Source organism: Lichenostomus cassidix, chromosome 9, assembly GCF_008360975.1.
Source record: "Lichenostomus cassidix isolate B80296 chromosome 9, HeHo_3.0, whole genome shotgun sequence".
Lineage (NCBI taxonomy): Eukaryota > Metazoa > Chordata > Aves > Passeriformes > Meliphagidae > Lichenostomus > Lichenostomus cassidix.
Genome location: NC_139490.1, coordinates 5959920 through 5981734, shown reverse-complemented (window position 1 = coordinate 5981734; position 21815 = coordinate 5959920). Strand labels below are relative to the sequence as shown.

General features: G+C 39.9%; 1 protein-coding gene across 5 annotated transcripts in view; it reads left to right on the top strand.

Annotated features, from left to right (window-relative positions):
• The window catches only part of TBL1XR1 (TBL1X/Y related 1), a 107961-nt gene that overhangs the window by 37495 nt on the left and 48651 nt on the right, over positions 1-21815 (top strand). For all 5 annotated transcript variants that reach the window (XM_085069064.1, XM_085069061.1, XM_085069062.1 and 2 more), the window contains exon 2: positions 9685-9749. The gene's annotated coding sequence lies outside the window, so the exon portion shown is untranslated. The remainder of the gene's footprint in view (positions 1-9684; positions 9750-21815) is intronic.

Below are 21815 nucleotides of genomic sequence, written 5' to 3'. Positions count from 1 at the left end.
CAGCAAAATTTACAGGCCTTCTGTTTGTTCTCCATCAATAAAAAGAACTTAATATCTGTGGATTCAAACGGAAAAGAGAGGCACAGCTTTTATTTTTATCTACATTCATAAGCATTCATCACTTTTTCTCTTTTTAAAAATGAAAACAGAACTGGTCTGTGGATGCTTTAGTGAATCTGTATCAGAGCAGCAAAATCCTCACCAGGAGCAGTGGTGGTACCTATCTGGTATATCTTAAGGTGTGGGTAATTTTTCTATCTCTGACAAATCGAAAGATGGAGGAAAAATTAAGGATCTTTATTTCCCAAAGACCAAAACCAGAGGTCTTGAGTTTGTTACTTTCTCTGACCAGTCTAGTAGATCACACTGGTGAATGCGAGTTGACTTAAAAAGAAGAAAAACCCCAAACCCACCGGTTTTATGAAGCTCTGACGGCAGTTACAGAGAATGAGATTTCTGTAGGCGACTGCAGAGGCAGAATTCTGTAAATGAAATTCCCAAATGGTGAAATCCTATCCCCAGCCTATTCCAGTTTGAACGAGATTTGCAGGATGCACAGCTCAGCCAGTTTCAGATTCCTGGTGTGAAACAATCAAGATAAGAATCAAAAAGTAAAGAAAGGGAAAAGCCCTGTTAGATCAAACACTATACACTAATCTTTCTCCTTAGGCAGAATTACTCCTTCCAGAGTCCTTACCACTCTTGCTTAAAATAACAGAAACCCCATGGCACAGAGAGTTTCTCTTAACTTGTCTTTAGCTGCATGATTTTGTTGTGGGGAAGTTTTTCCTGGTTATTTCAAATGTATTTCTAGCTACCCAATCTTCACTAGACAAACCTAATTCTTTTCTTGCCCTTGACATTTGCTCCTGTGAAATTGCTGCTTCTTCTGGTTGGAGATGTTAGGTAGCTTTACTTGAGACTGATCCCTTAACTAACATCAGCATTCTTTTTTCCACTTTTTTAACTGTTTGTAAAGTGGTGTAATAGGTTATCTAATCACATTTCACTTGTTTGTAGGATAAACACCTGCTGTGTGCTGCTCTGTGTGTGTAACACGTAAGTTCAAAGGGATATAAATTGAGCTGTACAGCTGCAATGACCGTAGGAAATTCAACAGAAAATATTTCCAGTGAAATAAAAATACTGACTTCACTCATTTTGGCAACAAATTAAGTTTGCTCAGGGTTTTTTTACATTCATTTTGAATAGGGAAAAGCCTTTTCCTACAAGCAGGAAAACCCAACATAATTGAAATGTTAATTATCATATCAAACTATTTTTAGGAGAAGGTGGTTTTTTGTTTTTTTTTTTTATTTCACGGTAGACCACCTAGGTCTATCTAAAACCTCTTTACTGCTTAGGACAGGCTTGAATAAGGGCACTGTTAGGTTGTTACCAATTAATCATAGCCTAGTGACAGTCTTTGTGAGATCTCTCTACTGTGGTTTCATTTCCTGATGTTCATCGGCTCTTTTGAATATGTTGTCTTTGATGAATCAAATATATGTTTTCCTTGGTCATGCTTAAGTCCTGTTGTTAAAAAAAAAAAAAAAGTAAAGAACAAGCAGCATGATTATATTAGTTTAATATGCTGCTGTTGATTAATGACTTTAGTCCATTTATTTAATAAATGCTGTTCTCCTTGACCATAGTGCTAAAGTAAATATTTTGCTATGTTTCTCTGTACTGTGAGCTCCTTTTTCTTTGGAACACGTTTTGGTGTCTCTTACTCCATGCTCAAACATAATATTGATGCAACTATTTCGCTATTCAGTCAGTGTGACAGAGAAACAGTTCTGGTATCTAAATGGTTTGAAAAGACAACAGAATAAGAGATACATGTTTTATACTGTTAGTGTCTGTGTTGTTTCTGGTACAGCTCATACCTAGTACATCATCCTGTGTTTGCTGAGAGCTTTTTGTGCTGGGCTCCCTTTCACTGCCCAAGGCACCAGGCATCCCTTGGAAACATGTATTTTGATGATGGAGCTATAGGGCAGTGCTGCTCCTGCATTTCTTTCCTTTCAGGGCTGTGTTCCCTCTTCCTGTCTTGAGCCAGTCCTGTCCTCTTCTGACCCTGCAGTGGGATGCTTCAGGAGCTGAGTGGTAGAAAACTCTCAATTTTTTTAGGGGAAGGGAAGTGTTGAGAACACCCAGCTGGGAGAGGGTAGACAAGGGTAGACTGAGGTCTTCCCATGCAAGAGCAGTTAGATCTTGGCTAGGATGTGACTTGAGCATAAAACTAAACCAAAGCCTCCAGGTGAGCCACACCTGTGAGCTCTTAGGGACAAGAGACAGCTTATTTGGGAACGAGGGTGCTGCCCCTCTGCTTTCCATGATTTCAGCCCCTGCAGGAAAGGCTTCCCTTCTCATGAGGCAGGAAAGCTTGCCATGGTAATGAGAGGCACAGGCTTTTTTCCTTTACCCTGCTCTGCAATTTGTCACAGCTCAGTAGCTGCTGTGTAAGAATAAGTTGTCCTTTTAGCAGGGATGGCTGGATAACCAGTGCATGAACAAGGACAGCCCTCTCCAGGTAGGTTTTAACTCCTTGTGAATCAGAGCCCTCACATGAGGCTGCAGAATTGCTCTGTTAGAGAAGTGATGGAGGCATGGAAAGAGCAGAGGCCAAAGGTTTGTAGGGAAGATGATATTGTCTACTGGTGGCACAGTGTGAAGATTTGGAAAAGGGAAAAAAATCCTTCTGTTGCTTGATCCTGGGCAACTTGTCTGCTGCTTAGTTGCACCAAGGTTTACCTGTGCAGGAGGAAATTCATCTGTAGGTTATTTGTGTGAAAATATGATCAAGACAAAGTAATTGTATGGAAACGTGATACCTTTCCATATAACTTTCAGGAAAGCCTGAGTATGTTGTGCTTCAGATGTCACTCAGTTTTGAAAAGTTCTTGTGAAAATGAGAGGGGACTGCAAGCAGAAGTGCAGCAGCTTTTGTTGATCAGTATTGAAAAAAAAATAAAATTCTCCTTGATGCATTTAGTTGATGATTTCAGGGCATTCAGTGCTACCTTTTTTGGCAGTGTGAGTGGCTTATGTTTTCCTCTGGCTTTGCACAAAATTGTAATAATAATTTTCATAATAATCTGGAATGCATTATAAACACCTTATTTTAGTGGAGCTGTATCCCAGGAACATCTGGAGTGTATGAGCCCAAACTCTACCACAAGCTTTTCTTTTGGCCCCTGGTATGACTTAAAGTTTTCAGAAAAATATTTTCATACCTGTGGATTTTCAAGTGCCTTTGAGTATTGAAAGCAACTCACAAATTTGAGGGCTATTTTAAAGAAACACTTGGATCCTAACTCTTCAACCTGTGCTACTGCTATCACACACCCAACATCCCAAGCAAGGTGGATTTTTAAGAACATTTTGGATTACCTTTGTTTTTAAGCCTGGCACTGCTGCAAGGGCAGGTATCCTGGGAAGTATTCCTGCAGTGGGCAGACAGACAGAAGGCAGCCAACCTTCCTGCTGTGTCCTCAGCTAGGAGAGAGGCGCTGCAGCACCCCTGGCTGTACAGGACATTCAGGGTCAGTGGCCACAGCTGGACAGACGCCTTGAGCCTCTTGACGTCAAGCTGTCTGCAAACACCTCTGCCAGGAGACACCAAACCCCCCTGCATGGTTGGAATGTCCTCAGCAGCTCCTTAGCTTGCCTTGGCAAAAATGTGGAGCTGCTGCTCTGAAAGAATGCCCTGTTTGACTTGTGGGTGCTCAAAGAACTAAAGGTGGTAGTGGCACCGATAGTGAGGGAAACCCAGCCAGGGCTCCCATGGTGATTACGTTAATTAGGGTTGAAAATAACACAATGTTGTCACATCCTTTTGTTGTTTTGGGGAGATTTCCTTATTTAAATGTTTTGAGCCTAGTTTCAAGTGTGATGTCTGCATGAAACATGTGTCCCACCTCCCCAAATCATGGCATATTTGAGATAGAATTTTAATGAATTCAATAAATTAAGCTCTTGTGCCTTTGCCCCACTGTAACAATTTCCTATGCTTGCCATAATCTAGATAGGTTCTGCAAGGCCACCATGAGTCCCAAAGCAGAGGAATATATTGTTCTGAAAACACAGTATTTGTCTGAAAACACAGATGAAGCAGGCACTGTTAGCAGAAGGTGATTTTCCGGGAAAGCTGCTTGAGCTTTGTTCCATATCCCCGCTTTGGAGACCAATTTAAAAGTCCTGGTAACCTTGCAACTATCAGTTCCCTACAAACACATTTCCACGTTGACAAAAGCAGCTGCTGCCTTCCTTCAGCTGTGAAGGCTCATCTGAGCTAACTGGCTCTGAGTGGAGAAGGGAAGGGAAGAGTTCTCACCCACCAGTGCAGCTGAATCGATTTAGTGGGCTGGAGAGGGCTGAATTAGTATCATGGGAAATATGGCTGTTCTTACTTTGAGGAAAGGGAATGGGAAAAAATACTCAGATTTTTTTTTTTTTTTAAAGTGGTATTTTATTTTTGTGTCTTGGTTCAGTTTTTTAGATATGCATTTGAAATCTGTAATAAACACAGAGAATGACAAGTTACACATCAGGGTGTTTGTCTTTTTTTTTTTTTTTGAGAAGGAAAAATCTTGTTTCAATTTGAGGTGGGTCTGCTGAGAGCACCCCGTTCGACAGTCTGTTTCACTGATTAATGTTGCAGTGATGAATTTAAGTTTGAAATGCAGTTCTAGACTAAATTTACAGAAAAATTGTCAATATGCTACTGTTATGAGCAATATATCTCCAGTCATCATGTGTACTATTTTCAGAAAAAAGAAAAGCCCACAATTTGGAAACTCCCTTGAATTTTCACAGGAGGTCCCCATCCTGCAGGTAGCAGTCGGTGAAGTTGGGATTTTGTAAATGCTCTAAGCTCCTTTCACATTAACAGTGCTTTGAGTGATAACTTCATACTCTTTCCCAGTCTAGACTGGGTTTAACTTCATTCTCTAGGATCTTCTAACTTCCAGTTTGTGTGAATTGGATTACTTGGTAATGAATTTCATTGAAATGCCTTGCAAGTGAAATGGTGCTGCAGCAATGCTCACCCTTCTTCCCGTTTGTATTGGCTGATAGGTATTGACAGGATTACTGGGGTGCAGTATGGGTTTTTAATGGAGCTGGCTAAGTTGGTTTCCTCTCCAGCAGTTCAGCTTCTTTCCCTTTCAGTGGGCTGTGAGCTGTTTTCTGTGATTGCCTCAGTTTTTGAGTGTTACAGGAATTGGTGTTTAAACTTCTGCAGTATTCTTTTGCTCTGGTGTGACCTGTCCTGTGTTTCTCATTGCACACTGAATCCTGTTTCTGTGCACTTCCAAAGGGTGGTTTCTGTGTCTGGATGATCTTTTCTCCAGAGCAGTGCTGTCTGCTTGCCCAGTTCTTACTCTTTATCCCCTCAGATACCCTTTGCTTTAGCAGTTGGTTCACATATGTCCACAGATACACAGGTGCTTGTTCTATGGAAGAGAATTCCTGAAGTGTGGAAAGTTGTGCAGCTTCAATGTGATATGAATGTACAAGTTAAACATTTCTTCTTTGAAACATCCAGAAAGTTAACTTACATCAGGTTTTTCCTATAGTTCTGATGGAATAAAGGTAGAAGAACAAAGACCAGGAAATAAAAATTTCTCAATTGACAGAGAAAAGCTGTTTCAGATGGAACTTAGGAATTTGTGTGGATATATCTCTGGGCAGCTCTTAGCTACTTCCAGTGCTTCTTGTAAAACATCCTCGCCCACGCTGTGCTCCCAGAGTGAAGTACTGGAGCAGTCTGTGCATGTTATTTTGTCACTAGGAACCCTATTGCTACCTACTAGTTCTAAGTAATGACAGTTTTTAACAGCGTCTTGTGTGTGGTGCTGATTTCCCCACACACACACACTCATCCCTATTTGTTTCTCCTGAATTTTCTGAGCTGGTATTTGTGTCAGTTTAGCCTCTCTGTCAGATCTGAAAAGCAGATGTTGTTGTAGACATGCTGAATTGCTTAAAAAAAAATTGCCATACATCACTGTGGAGCTGTGATTAAAAGGAATAACTTTGGTTTTCTCTGTTTATGTTCCAAGCACAGCAGTGGTAGAATCACCATTAGCTTTGTATGTGCCTATTAACCAAATGAAAGGAAGGATTCAATGGAGTGATTAGTTTTCAATTTAGGCTTTTAAAATTATTGTCTCATGCTTTTTGCAGCCTAGTTACTGAGGGGGATATCCAGGATTTAGTTATTTTTAATTCTATTTTGATTGGGACACTTTTTCCAGATACTGAATCCAGATAAAAGCAGGATACTCAAGGATAATTTAAAAGAAAAGATACTGTGTCCTTAGAAGGCTTTTGTAACTCGCAAAGCACGACATCTAATGACTAAATTTGTTGTTAGAGCTCAAATAGCACCAAAATCTCAGAAAGTAGTATAAACAGTGTGATCCTAAGAGGATTAGAAAAAAAACACAAGTGCACAAGTTCACATGGGGAACAGGAGCAATTCAAAGCTCACGCAAAAAACGCTGTTTTAGCCATAACACAAACCCAGTGTAATGTCTGGGAAGGAGAAAATAGCACCAACAGCAGCATTTCTGGAAGGAAGTGGTTAAACATGTCTGCAAGTACCTTTTAGAGAAATCCTTGCTTTGAACTGATTATATTGAGAAACAGGTAAGGGCTAAGATCAGTGCACATCTGGGCTGTGTGTTTATAACCAGGTTTGTCACTGTCTTGGTGCTGGGGTTGTTTTTATCTGTGGTTTCCTTTGCACCACACGATTATTATTTGGTTGATAGCTGCAGCCCAATCTGTGCAAGCAGCATGGGTGGGTATTTGCAGCTTTGGTGTAGGTGGTTTGGTGTGTTAGTTTTGTCCCTGCCTGTCTCATGCAAGCTGGGTGTATGGCCTGGGGCTTGGCTGGTCTCCTCTTCACGGGGAGGTGATGTTGGGTGCTGTACCAAGGGTTTGCCCAGGGTCTCAGAGGGACACGGGCATCAGGTGTGTCATTCTGTGCAGAAAAAACTGCTGTGGGCAAGGCTGGTGAGCACTGGCTGCGGGAACACACGTGTGGCAGTGCACACGTGGCAAAATCATCTTTCTTTTCAAGTTTCTTTTCAATTGATGTTGGACACGTTAATCATCAGGCAGTGGTGAGCTGTTTCCAGCCCCTCTGAGATGAAGGATCCAAGCTCACAAGCTACTGTGCATTCCCCAGGTGTGCCTTATCAACTTCAAGGGCATCTGGTGGATTATTTTTAAGTGTCACGTAGTGTAGCTGTTACTACATCTGGGCACCTGTTTAAATCACTGTAACATGTCAGAATATAAAGGTGAGAGATAGTCTAAAATCAATAAATTATAACTGTAGCCTGCATCATTTCAAGGTACATGCCAAAAACCAATAGGATAAATTTGGAAAGAAGAAAAGCAGCAGATGAGGTGTTTGTACTCAGCAATTGATTCCGAAGAAGGACATTGCAGAGTTTCCTAAATGTTTACATGTTGTTTGAAGTGCCCTTATTTAAAACTGGAGCCTACAACCAATTAACATTGAGTGAGGAATGAAGCAAAGTCAGTGAACCCTTTCTTTTCTCATTCTCTGCTCTCTTGAGTCTTTGCTTCCAGCTTCTTTCCGTGTCACTGCCCTGTTTAGATGTAAAGCAAAGGACAAGAAGCCTCTTCTACAGTTCAGGCAGAAAGGTTTCCCTCTCTGGCTTCGATGATAAGTACTGCACTCAAGATTGCACAAGGGCAAAGAGGTGTTGGAAGGAGACAGTTTGGACAGTGTATGCTGAAGAAAGCCTTTCTTCATTGAAGAAAATGGTTTATGTTTGTGCAGTCATCCTTTTATTTATGTTTGCCATGTTCCTTCCCAAATCAAATAAGCCAAACCAAGCATCGTACTTGGAACGGGGTAGCAGGGCCCTCCTCTGCCTTTCTCTGCACACAGCTTTTATCATCATTCCCAAAAGAATATTGGTTGGTTGCTGTTTTGTTCTGTTTTTAAGGAAAACTCTTGTTTTTAGCAAGTATTTTTTTATGGAGTTTTCGGAGCGAGGAGTTAAAGCTTTCTTTTCTCTGCTGGTCTGCAGCTCAGGCTGTAGAAGAAAAAAAACTTTGAGCAGCCTTATATGGGGTACTGTACCACTTGAAGAGTGGAGTTTCACTCAGCCTATTTACATAATTTCTGCAGCACTAGTACAACTAAGCGAGGAAATAAGAGCATGTTTGCAAATTCTTTCAATTCCCAGCATTCCTGCATTCCTCAGCATCCTCTGCACTCTTGCTCACACTGTGAAGGTGATGTTTCTGCCTGCCTAGTGGGATCTTCTAAGAATAAAATATGCCCAAATGGTGCAGCTTTTCTCTCTCTTTTTTTTTTTTTTTTTTTTTCCCTGTCTGGATCCAAAAATGGCTGTATAATAAATGATTTCCTGCTGGTTGAGCTTGAAAATTGCACATGAGAACCTCGTGTTGATCATGAGTCCCATAAACTGTAGTTATTCTTTAGTCATAGTAAAAGTTTTTTTGAACATAGGTTGCAGATCCTTGGTAAAGAATTTAATCTAAAAATAGTCTGGTAATACTTTATTAGTCACCCATGTCCATCTGTCACCCTTCCTGCTCTTTGAGTGGGCGATTAGATTATGTCCTAAAGAGAAGTCGTCTGGCAAGTATTTGTATGGAGGGCAACCACTCAGGGATATTAGTGTGAATAAAAATTGTTTGTCATTGCTGAATAAAAATGGATGTTGCAGTGGATGGAGTTACCCTATATTTGGACATCAAAAGCTATGTGCTTATATTTAGTTATTTTATTGTGTGCATAAACTTATTGATATGTAAAGAAAATTACTAAAGTGTAAGAAAGTGTGGATTTGTTTACATTATGTTTGGGTTTTGAAGATAGGCAGGATTTCTCTTGGATTTTACACTAGGTAGATTTCTGTTATGAACATGTTGTCAAATGTTGCTAGCAATTAGTATGAGGTGGTGTTTTTTTTTTAATTACTGAGGTCACTGCAGGAGTTGGTAACTGTTTGGGTTCGTGGGCACACCTGTGTATATAAATGGAGTTATTTAGTGTGAGATGTGTTAGAGGAAAACAGATTTATTTTTCTTTCAGTGCTTCACAGTGGATGTAACCATTTTGGAAGTCATACCACTGGAATGTTGATTTTTGTTTGGGGCTTTTCAGAGTGTTTAGCTTTTGGTAGCTGCGGTTTATTTCCAGCAAAAATTTGGCATGGGCAGCCCATACTGTAAGTTGCCTAGTTGCCTTTCTGAAGCTTTTTCCAGAGAGTTGAGGCAAAATGCAGATATCAGGATTCTTGTACCCAGGTTGTTCTGCTTGTGTGCATTCCTGCTGGATGAGTGCGACTGTCCAGAGCTCTGATGGTGCAAGTGTTCATCCAGCAGGCTGATTGTTGAAAGGTGTGTGTGTCAGGCTCCCCCAGGAGCTGCTCTGTGGTGTGGGGAGGACAGGATATATGCAAAGCTCCATTTCTGCGTGCTGTGCCCGAGCTCTGCTCCAGCCTCTGAGCACATGTAGTGCTAGCACTCAGCTCGGGGAACTGAGCAGGCAGGCAGAGCCAGGAAGGCCTAGAGCTGATAACGTTTTTACTGTGTGTGAACAACACCGTTTTCAGAATAATAAATGTTAATATTTCCTATTTTGTCTCCTTATTTCCCTGTCAGCATCACCCTTCTGTGGCAAGAGGCACCCGAAAGGAAAACCTCCGCATATCAATGCACTGCCAATGGTAAGTTCCTTTCTAACTGACTAAAGGTGGTGTAGTTCCTCTCTGCACTTACACTGCAAATAGTATTTTTAGAATAACTACTTTTTAGTATTCAAGTGGATTCTTTTCATTTTTTAAGGAACGTCTGGACTATTATGCTGTTTGACAAAAATATTACAGTTGCACCTGGTTTGATCCTGTGGGAAGTAGGGCAGTGTGTTAATTTTGAAGTGAGAAGTGTGACTTTACAATAACGTAGCTCATCCTGTTGGTAACTGGTGTTGCTTCCTCTTTTGGCCAAGAGCCTGTTTGGGGTGAGCTGTAGCCAAGCTGAGTGTTCTGTTGCACCCACTTGGGTGCTCTCTGCAGTTTGTTTCAATACTAACAGCTTTTTCCAGAAAAAAGCCAAAACCAACTCTGCAGTGTCAGGTGTATTTTGCTTCAGCCCATTTGTCAGTGTAAGACAAGTGAAGTTAAAATCTTAGCTTCTGTAGAAAGGGGCTTGGTTACTGCAATCTTCTTATTCCATCTCTGGAATGTTACTCAGTGTTACAGACTATTGCAAATTCATGTTTTCAGGCTGTCCTTATGCTTGGCTGGTGCTTCGTGATAGTTGTGCAGATGGAAAGCAGAGTTGAGGCCTGAAGGGAAGGACTGGAACTTACTGCTTCAGTTTTGATCAAACAACCTCTTTTGAGCAGTTATGGTATCTTATGGTGTCACAGTTGAGGTGTACAAAAGTGATACTTTCAGCATTAGCCTGAAGAAATAAATACATAAAACGCCAGTGTGAGTTCTGTACTTGAAGCATCTCTAGATCACTGTGCTCAGTACAGAAGCTGAGGGGGATAATATTTTGACCCACTTGCTTTGAAAACTCAATTTTGGATCTGGGAGCTGAATTGGTTTCCTTTGGTTTGTGTGTGGACATGGATCCAAGGAGTATGTAAATCAATTACAGTCTCACTTATACCTTTACAACTCCACTGTCTTTTCCCTGTGTGAGAAATGATTCTCTGAGAGAGTTTGCTTGGATGTAACTGCTATACTTTGAAGCACTAAGCAATTCTGTTGACTCCCAAAGACATCATGGAGTGAAATGTAATATATTTGTTACAGAGTAAAGCAAATACAACTCTGAAATCAGAAGATCTGCACCAAATGTGTATGTTGTTTAATAGTCTGGGTTTTTGGCTCCAAGTTGGTATGTGTAGAGTTTACATTGATTTAGGACTAATTTCAGCTGGTGGGAACGGATTTGTTGAGTGAGAAAGCATTATGTTTACCTGGTCACTCAGCCTGGTATTTCAACTTCTCAGTCCTGAAATGAGCAGTGCTCTCAGCCTTTTCTAGTATTGCTAAATCTTCATTGTTGTTGTTGACCTTTTTCCAGCAAAGAGCTACTCTGTTTTCTTTTTATTTTGTAGCGGTTGAGTGTTATTTTAGTTATGATTTAAGATACCAATCTGTATTACTGCTTCTCTTAAAAACATGACTCATTTCATATTAACCTAGTCCTTATACTTCATAAAATTTTAAAATACTGAAAGACTGTACTTGAAATGTTACTGCATTTTGTCCTAATTTTCCCCCTACAAATTATATTAGAAATTCAGAATTGCACAGTCTCAAGGGCATGGTAGTTGTTACAGTGATCATAAAACATACTCGACTGTTACTTGCAGTGAATGGAAGTACTCCCCACTCTTTTCTTTGAGGACTGTTTTTGTGCTATAAGTTGTTATATTTTATTATTCAAGAGATTTCTAAGCCATTACTCACCTCTAATTAACTTTGAAATAGTTTGAATGTAGATTTAAGAGACAAGCTAGACACATTTTTCATCATCCCCAAAGTAATCGTAACTAAACCTGTACAGTAAAAAAGACTTTTATAGGTTTTTATTACATCTTTCTCTTCGATGTGTATAAACAAAGTGTGGGCCAGAGGTTGCTGAAAAAAGCAGGTTATGTACATCTCCTAAACAGGACTTGGTTTAACCATGGTTGCCCATGTCCAACACATACATTTGAATAAGAAATTAATTTGTGGTTCCCTTGAGAAATGGTTGTAGCATTTTTGTTCATGTTTTAATCCTGATTGTCGCATCCATTTCTTAGTAGTAAAAAAAAGAAACAAACCAGTTTACACCACTTCTGTTGTTTTCTTAGATTTTCAATTTTCAAGGTAATTAAAAGCAGCTTATTTTTTGCATAATATGTTATGTTATATCATGTTATGATATACATCCATATGTTATGTATATGTTAACTGATTAACTAGTATTTTACTCTATTTGGTTACTCCTTAAAACTTACTGTAGTTGTTGGCAATTTTTTAGAAAATTAAATATTTATGTTGTGATATAGCATGGCTGTAAGTTCTCCTTCCCATTCTTCCAGCCAAATTTAATGTCCTCACCATGTCAAAGAAAAGATGCAAAAGCTTAATGAAAAAGGCCTATTAAGTGCAGGAAAGTAAGTGTCTAATGCTACTTTTTCTAGGATTTTGAAGGTTCATTTAGAGGCTGATAATTGGGTACTTAATCTGTGGTCACAAGAATGAACAAACATGTCAGAAATAAAAATTGAAAATCTTGGATCTTTGGTCTAAGCAAAAGATGACATCAGGATTTCAACAAGGGTTTTAGCAAATAAATTTTCTTACTATATGATGGAACAGGTAGCTTAGCTAAAAGATATTTTTTCATCATGTCTTGCAAAACATTTTTGTGAATATTGGAAGCAAACCAGTTTGCCTTTCTGTCTTCTGGAAGTCATTGAAGCAGGTTTGTGTATGTGCACATAAATATATGTGGGAATGTAGCAATGTGCTTATCTGTGCATGTATTTATACACACATACAGATGTATATCTAAATTTAGAAATACAGAATGGACTGTGCAAAACCCAGGAACTTACAGAAAGGTGGGAGCCAGTTTGTGACTCTCCTATGACAGCTTGCTGTGGTGGGTTTAGTTTTGCAGAGGTAGCCAAAAAGAGCTGTGAAGGAATCAAACAAGCAAGGCAGTGTGGTGGCCTTCTTAGAGACATCCTGGGAAACCCTGTGTCTGGATTCTGAGCTCCATCCTTTACTCCATGGATAGTTTGACCAACACCCTGCTCAGTTATAAAGGTCTCATGCAGAAGAGAACAGAGGATGTTAATGTTTATTACAAGCTGGCACAGGCAAAGTGTGAGGATAGGCAGTGAGCACAAAATTACCTTGTCCCCAGGAAAGCAGTGTCATCAACAGCTAAGGCATGTCCTCACAGTCTTGAGGGGAATACCAAGTAGATGATTTAAATCTATTGTTTTCAGTGCTGCCTGCTTTAAGGTGAGCACACCATACTGTGTTGTGAAGGTGCAACATGCCTGTTGTGTGTTATGTCAACTATTCTTACACGTCAGGGATGTTGCAGAGCAGCTCTGCAGGCTCTGAGCCTCTTGGGCCAGGAAATTCCATGGATGCAACATTTCAGTGTAATTACCTACACAGGGAATTTAGCTCAGAAACAGCAGGAGGGCTTAGAGGAGCTGGGGAGAATGAATAAGTCACTCCAAACAAAAATGTGTTCAGTGAAGGGACTGGAAGATGTCTGTAAAAATTTCCCCATGACTGCAGCAAGTTGTTTTTAGTTTGAATGCCTTTGTGGTGCCTTCAAGTGGTCCTGTGACCTTACCACTCCTTAGAAGACAGGTGAATGAATAAATAAATATAACTATTAGCCCGTGGCTCCTCAGCAGCTAAACCATCCAAATACTGATCTGCCAGGCCGTTATGTTAAAATGCTTTTGTGCAAAGAAAGGCAAACAAGGGAAGAGGGCAGGAGCTGGAGGGTTGTTGGGTTTGGTGTGAAGCCTTGTCTCTGCTGGCACCTGCCAAGGACAGCCGAAGGTCTGTGGCACTAGCTCCAAGGTTTTTGCACTGGAATTGCAAAATTGGCTGTGCTTCAAGAGGAGCTGAACGGCATCTCTCAACTGAAGGTACACAAAATGAGTATCTGCAGATGAGCAGCTCTTTGTAAGGTGGTAGAGCTGAAGGTCAGCTGTCATTATTCTGAGAACAGGGACCCCTGCTTTCCAGAGTTTATGAAACCTGACAGTACTAAAGATGTTGCCCTCAAGAGCCTAGAATAATTGATTCAAAATAAGTAACCCTGTGAGGCTAAGGCACTTATTCTGTGAAGTACAAATGCATGTGTGTACATGTAACTTTGAGTGTAGGAGTAGTTCTTTTGAGATACAAATAAGGAGCACTCATATGCATAAAGCTAACCAAGCTTGAAACCACTTTGAACAGTGGGGCCTAAAAGTGCTCATGAAATTTATTGTTGAGGCTGTTGGTTGTACAGTTTATGGAGTACAGCCTTTAAAAGGAGAAAAAAAAAAAATTATTTCTAGCAGGTGCTGAAATAGTCTAAAATAAGTGACAACATGAAATTTTGGACTGTTTTGCTCCTTCTGTAATCAGTGTATGCTATTATCAATGAGGGAAGGTGAAGTGCAACATATTTTGTATGATCATTTGTTGTGGCTAAACAATTATATTTCAACATGTTTGTACGTCAGTTCTATTTATTGGATCAGCATGAATTAGCTAATCTAGTGGTTTATGCGTGGAAGAGAAAATGCTAATAATAGTGTGATACAAAAGAAAAGTTACATCATGTGGTAGGTGCAAACTGTGATAAGCATTAAAAATTGTATGTACACTATTTTGAATCAGTTTTGGAAGGGTTTTTGAATTTTCTGTTAAACACACAAGCAAGATCCCTTTCTGATTCAGAGGAAAAACATCCCTTTTCTCCTTTTTCTGCCATTAAAGTTCACCGCTGAATGAATCAAGTGAAACGGAAATGAACGTCCTTTAAAAAAAATTTAAGTGTTGGCTCCGTCTTGAAATAGCATTTGTCAGAGAACTTTCTCTGCTGTTTCTCTAAGCATTTTACAGTTCAGAAATAAGCTTTGACTAAGAATTCTCGGCAGAATCATAAATATGTAATTATCTAAGCAGCCGGGATATTTAGCCCCTGGCAGGTACCCAGTGCAGTGCAAGAGCAAAGGGAACTGGGCCAGTATCTCAAGCTAGAAGAACATCTTCTAAAACAGGATGAGGACCATTGCTGTTCCTTGTCTACTGCTGTTCCTAGGTTTTAAATCCTAAATGTACCTGAAAAGAGGCTATTTCTGCTGGAATGGGTTTTCTCTTACAGCTGGTTTACTCTGTTTTCTTCATTGTTGTCTTCCTCTGCTTCACCTCCCCTGCCTTAGGTTTTTTTCTATCTTTACTGCTTTATGCTGGTGTTGGTTCTATAGATAATAGTAGTGCAGTTAGCATTGGATTATATCTTACTTGATCAGCATGCCATCTGCTTTAGAGGAGAGGGAGATTTTGTGTTTCTGCTCTGGGTTCACTGCCATATGCCCGTGGTGGAGTGGTATAACCTGAAATGACCCTTTTCCTGCCCTATTATGTGAAAGAATTAAAAATACAGTGTAAAATCTTCTTGTTATCGACGAAGTTTGTTGCTTAGTTAAAAAATTAAACTGGCTATTATGTGTACCTGGGAATGTTGTGGAGAAAACCCAAGGACAGGCTCTTTTGTGTCCCAGCACGAGTGTTGCCATCTGCAGAAGAGCAAGGCTGATTTCACAGGAGATGGTGTTAATGTGTCACTTGTATCATCAGGCCTTGATCCTGATTTCCTTCTTGTCAACAGAAAGTTGATGTTAGTTCAAGTTAACAAAAGTAAAAGCTGCCATTAGTTTCAGCAGTGCTGATGCTGGGAGATAATGAATATTGCTGCAGAACAACAGGAAGTCTGTAGGCTGTGTGGAATGACATTGCTGATACTGACTTTTATTTACTCAGGAGAAACTGAGACCTGCTGGCCTTCAAAAACCAGGACTCTGTGTGGCCATCAGCATGGATGGCAGGGCTAGGAGACTGCATTTGTATTCTAAGTCTTTAGTCCACCCATTGAATAGAAACAAAAACTTTAGTCTGTGGATTAGTGCACCCATATTTGTAAATAAAGGTCATGTGTGGTGTTCTGATTGTAATTTAGTGAACAAATATAAAATACCATTCAAGACAAGGGATTTGAATCCCATACTGAGCATATGCATGTAGGATTGGCATCCATGAATTTAATATTCACATGAATGGGGAGAGTTGATGTCAAATGTGAGCCATAATTGGAATATTTGACCTCATTAATGATATTCATGAAATCTTCCCCTTTCACTTAATTTCTTTTGGCTGTAGGTGGACTATATTTTATTATGGTCTACATGTGTTTTAAAAATGTTTTATCATGTGTTCAGGTGTTTGACAGCTGTTTAAAAAAAAAGCTAAGTCCAGTAGCATAAGTTAAAGTCAAGTCCATCATAACAATATGAAAAGGAGAATAAAGTAATGAACTGGCATGTGGTGCGACTCTTGGGAATGGTTTTGTGCTGGAAAGAGAGTTAGACTCGATGACCCTTGTGAGTCTCTTACAACTCAGCATATTCTGTGAAACTGGCAAATGAGCTTGTACAAAATCAGCCATTTCACTGTCTTGTATCTTGTTTTCTCTTTTAGCTTTGTTGACACTTTTTATGAGAACAGCCATACACTTCTGGTAAAGAGCATACAGTAAGCCAAATAACATATACGTGATGGACTATGAGGAAGTGATTTTAAGTGTGTGCTTACTGATGAGAAGCCAGAATAAAGTCACTGGTGGTTAAAATGAACAGAGGGCAGATCAACCATCAAAGCAGAGTCTTTTTTCATGAATAAAAGGAACAAATTTAAAACTATCAGGTGCATAACACACAAATTAAGGGGAAAACTAGATGGTCAAAGGTTAAAGAGGGAATGAAAACACAAGTTTTATGGTCACAAGATCAAATGAGGCATTAGTTAATTTTCCTTTTTTTGGTGCAGTTCAGCAAGAGTTCAAGTAATTCAAGCGAGTGATTGAACTGGAACAGGAAAGAGTGCCAGAAAAACTGGTTGCTAATAACATAAACAGAAAAAATAATCAAATGAAGTTAAGACTTGATGTCAGCATTTCACATTAAAATGCATTTGAAAAGGCTGGAATTCCATCCTAGTTCATGGAACCTGATTTGCATAGAAAACAAATTTGTAACAACTGTTCTTTCAACAGCTGATAAATTATTCTACTAATAAAGGCATCAGAATGGATTTGACCAAGAAGTGGCTGAGGCTCAGATGGAGGAGGCTGACCATCTGGGAAATGGGAAGTAACCTGAGTAGTAGGTAAAGGTATTTGAACTGTGAGGAGGTGACTTAATTACGTAAATTGCAAATGGAAACTGCATTAGGGATGCTGGGGTTTTGCTCTAAATAGAAGATAAAATACAACTTAATATTTCTTACCATTGATACCCCAAGGTGATGTGCTCCTCCTTAGGCAAGATCATTGCTGCCTTTTCTTGTGCATTTCGTACTTTTTATGCTAAGCAAGTAACTAGTATGTTTTTGAGTTTGTGACTGTGAATGCAGCTTAGGATAGATTGTTGACATACCTTTCCACTGGCCTAATTCCTGGCTTCTTTTATATTTAACTTTTTGTAAAAACAAAATCCTTTTCTGCTGAACCGTTCAATTTTGGTTATTATTAAGATTTTTCCTATGCTGCTGCAGTTTACAAGGTTCCTGTTTCAAAGCCTCTCCAGTTGGTGAGCAGACTCTTGCGTGTCCCAGTTCTTGGCTCAGACTGGGAGCTGTGGTGAATAGGCTGTTGTGGAGCAAAGTTGCTTTCACTGACCCATCCAGTTTTGATTTAACATCCTCTTTGCTGAAGCTGACAGAAATTTCTCAACAGATTGGCCTCCTTGTTGCCTACAGGAGCAACTGTAACTTTTTTTTCCCCTATTTTTGTTTTGTTTTGGTTTTATGTTTTGTGGCTTGTTTTTTTTTTTTTTTTTTCTTCACACATCTCCATGGTGGTCCATGTATTTCAGTTGAATTTCCCTTTCATCATAATGCAAACTAAATAAACTCCTGATTTTTTTTTTTCTTTTTTTTTTTTTTTTTGTCTTTCAAGATGCCCCTGTCAAAGCACTTGCAGGGATTACCCTGTTGAGGTTGACTTGGTCTGTCTCTGTTAAAGCTTCCCATTTTCATCAGACTGTTTTTCAGTCCGTCCACAGCTGGATGTGGATTGTAGCATATTTGGAAGAAGAATGAGTGTAATATGTGATCCTCTGAAATGTCTTAGTCCAAGTGTCTGGATTTCATGGGAGTTGAGACATGAGGGAACTGGGAACATGGGGCAAAAAACTGCAGCCGGGGAGAAAACAGTGTAATGATCAGGAACATTCCAGTTCAGCAAATTCAGAAGCACATAAGTAAGCCCTGGACTCATTTTTTGTCTGATTTAGGAGACAATTTAATCCGTTATGTAAATCTTTAAATTTATGCTTTGGAAAGGAGTGTTATGTGCGCAAATTCTAAATCATTCCCAGAAGAACTCGTGGCATCTATACATAGCAAACCTATGGGAAAAAAATAGTCATTTTTAGGGTTCCTAAGGCTCTGTTGTTACCCCAAGATAGATGTGGGACGTTTTGCAAATGCATGAGTGGAGAAACGTCAGGAAAGGCAAAACTTGAGCAGAGTGTTACTAGAAGTGCCAAGTTACAGCTGTGGTGGGTGACATCAACTTAAAAAGATGTCAACTATGCAGGACTCATAAGTTAGGAACCTCTGTGCTTGCTTTTGAAGAAAAAGCACTGCAGCTTAAGTGAAGTCAATTGTTCCACATATTTTTGTGACTTGTAACTAATCTGGCGAAAGATCTGCAGTGGTTTGTAGGCACAGTGCTCTGAGAGGGAAGGGAGCTTGGGGATCCCAGGAGGAGCTCTAGGCCATGGAATAACACACTTGCTTCCCTATTCTCTTAGCCTGGCAGCATGGCATTTGTGTTCTTGCAGTGCTATATCCACAGCAATCTTCCACTGGGAAATTAATGCACGTCAGAAGTTATTTAAAATAAATCCAGCCTTGCCTCCCACTTCCCTCTGGCTACACCCATGAAAATGGCCAAGAGGTCAACTGAGAAATTGCCTAGAGGTCAGAATGTTTGGGAGGTGGATGAGTTCATAGCCCTGCCTTGGAGAGTTTATGGGAGCTGAGTAGCACTTAGGACAATTTGGAAGGTAATGCTGTAGCTCGTTTCCACAAGCAGCTTGCTGCTCACTGTGCCAGGGCTGAGAAGCGACAGTGCAGTCTTAGGGGGTTTGGAGAGCAGTTTTGTGGCTACCTCAACTTTAAATTCAGTGTGATACACAGCGCCTCTGCCAGCATATGGTGAAATCCTGTGATAAGAGTGCTATAATTAGGAAGCTTAGTTGAAGAATTGGGTGAAGGAAACACTTGCATTCCTTAGGTATAGCGGATTTGTCAAAAGGCAAAGCGTTCCCTAACTTGCTACGAATTCCTGGGAGGATTTCATTATAGACTCCTTGGGTTAAATGAAAAGGAATATACTGAAAGGGGGAGGGGGACAACTGTTTCTGTTGTAATGGGTGAATACCATAAAATCCTCCAGAATGCAACATTTTGAAGAGGGGGTTTTGCTTCTTTTTACTTCTCTCATTGCATCTTAGTACAGGAGGATTGTAGGATCTGCAAAGCATGGACTTCACTGTAGGAAATGAATCTATTTATCACTTCAAACCAAACCTAAGTGAGCTGTGTGGATTGTTTTAGTAACACCTGGGAAAAAATAATTTGTTTTGGACATCTTAAATCGACTAAATATTTGCTGAGTGAAGAAAGTATCATAGCCAGGCAGAAGGGCATGTGTAACCTTTTACCTCACACTAGGATAATGGCTGCAAATTTCTAGAGCTTCAGCTGTTTAATAAGGCATTCCCTAACTCAGCCCAACAGCCAGAGCCAAGAACAGAAAAAATGCCTATTCTTGTGATGCTTTTTCCTTCCCTCTCTCCCTACAAAACACTTCTCTGCTTGTTCAGCTCTGGTCCAGCTCAGTGCCTGGGTTCCTGCTGGGTTCACTGGGGCTGAGCAAGGACCTGGCTGTGGGAGGCTGCTTGCTGTGTGGTTAGAAAATAAGAGAAATCCCATTCTCCCACTACTTACTAGCTCTGTATAGATTGTTTGTTTTTTCCAAAGACAATTAGACTTGTTACATAGCTCTTTATCTAGCTTTTTTTCTGAGATAAACCAGGGGCTAGCATTTAATCCTCATTCAGTACTACAAATATTTCATTCCACTGGCCAGGGAAGAAGTTACTGAATTTAGATAAAGATGACAATACTCAACATTGTATTTATCCTGACTCAGTAATAACTGGCACTTTCAGGAATATCTAGAAAAGCTATGTTACATCTCAGCACTTCCATTATCACTGAAGACTCCTCAGTGTGTTTTGTCTCCCACAAAGGAGGAATTTCTTTTTTTTTTTATTTTTAATGGGTGTGCTAGGAGGACAGACTTGGCAGCAGCAGTGGTGCTGACTCTCTGGAGGACCTTGGTCTGTAAGAGAGAGTAGCAGATGGTCTAAGGGAATATATATTAAAACAGAACAACAGAAGTCCTGGACAGGAGACTTTGTTGTTGATGTTTAATGTTGTTTATTGACCTTGTCTGGTGAGATTAAGATCTCTTCAGCACAGGAACGAAGTCCTACGTGTTTATGCAACCTTAGCACAATGGGGGCCCCATCTTAAAAAGGGATCTTTTGGATGATGTGGTTATTCAAATAAATGGTGGTAATAATAATGTTCATTATGTCTGGTTTTAGTTGGTCTGAAGGTTCCTTGAGCAAAGAGAGATGTGCCTGAAGTAGAACAGCAACATTTTAAGTGAAATGAATAAAGTCCCCAAGATCCCTTGCTTTTTAATTGTCTGTGTTTTGTAGGTGATTTTGTACCACTCCGTTTTATCCAAGTGTGTATAAAACCACATCAGAGATTTTACAAGGGTTTTGTATCAGCGCATTTTGTGATTTATGCTCAGTAGTAAAGATGATGACTGCCAGAGGTTTTTTGGTTTTATATAATCCTGGCTTTGCAGCCTTGTAATTCACTTGCTGTCTGTTTTGCAGCACAGAGCAGTGATAAAAACTTTGCACATAGACTTGTTTGACTTTTCCTTCTCTCCAAGTCATGGAATCAGAGCTGTGGAGGTGGCTACCCCTCCTGTGCATGGTACCTGCTCATTTTCCTCCCAGGCACTGATTTCTGGTAGCCTTGTTTTGGTTTGGGTTTTTTTTTTTTCCCCTCAGGTTTCAGTATTATAAATGGAATTGAGAGACAGGGTAAATGGAGATGAATTTGGTTACATATGGCTGTGCTGTGATAAATGCAGGTCATTTGTGTCTAGAAATTGGGTCAGGTTTTAATTGCATTGTCAAGGGTAGTTAATGCTTAAATAGTTTGCTGCTCAATATAAAAGGGAACAAAAGTGGATCTGCTATTAACTTTTTCTAGCATTTCTAAAATTACAGTGTATACATATAAACCTAAAGTGCAACAGGTCTTAAAAAGCCTTACAAACCTTTAACTACTCAAAAGTGCTCTCAGTTTTCTTCGTGACAAAATGAGCTATTTTTGTTTTTCAATAATATATCTTGTGGCATATCCACAGTGAGCCTTTTCTCATCTGAGTGTTGCTATGCTGAACAGACAGACCAGTTCTACCTCGACCTGAGGCAGAAAATAACATTTTCGGTATATTTTGAGTAGCATTTCTAGCAGATTAAGGAGCTGAAGTTCAAGTCCATGATGAGTTGACAGTGCTGCCTCATCCTTGGTGCCTCACACTGCCTTCCACATCCTGTACTCCACATTTGCCCTTGGCATTACCCAGAGGTTGTGTTTGTGAATAACCCTGTGTGCTTTCCTTGCTGTGGGGCACAGGGTCACTGAATTTTGCTCTTTTCCTAGCTGCAGTTCAGGTGAAGAACATGATGGCAAAGGATTTATTGTTCCTGTGGTTATATAACAGGATAGTCAGTGACAATAATTTCAGTTAATGAGGTTAAATTCAGCGGAAAGGCAGCTTCTGTGGCATCTTGGAGGGAGAATCCTCTTGCCAGG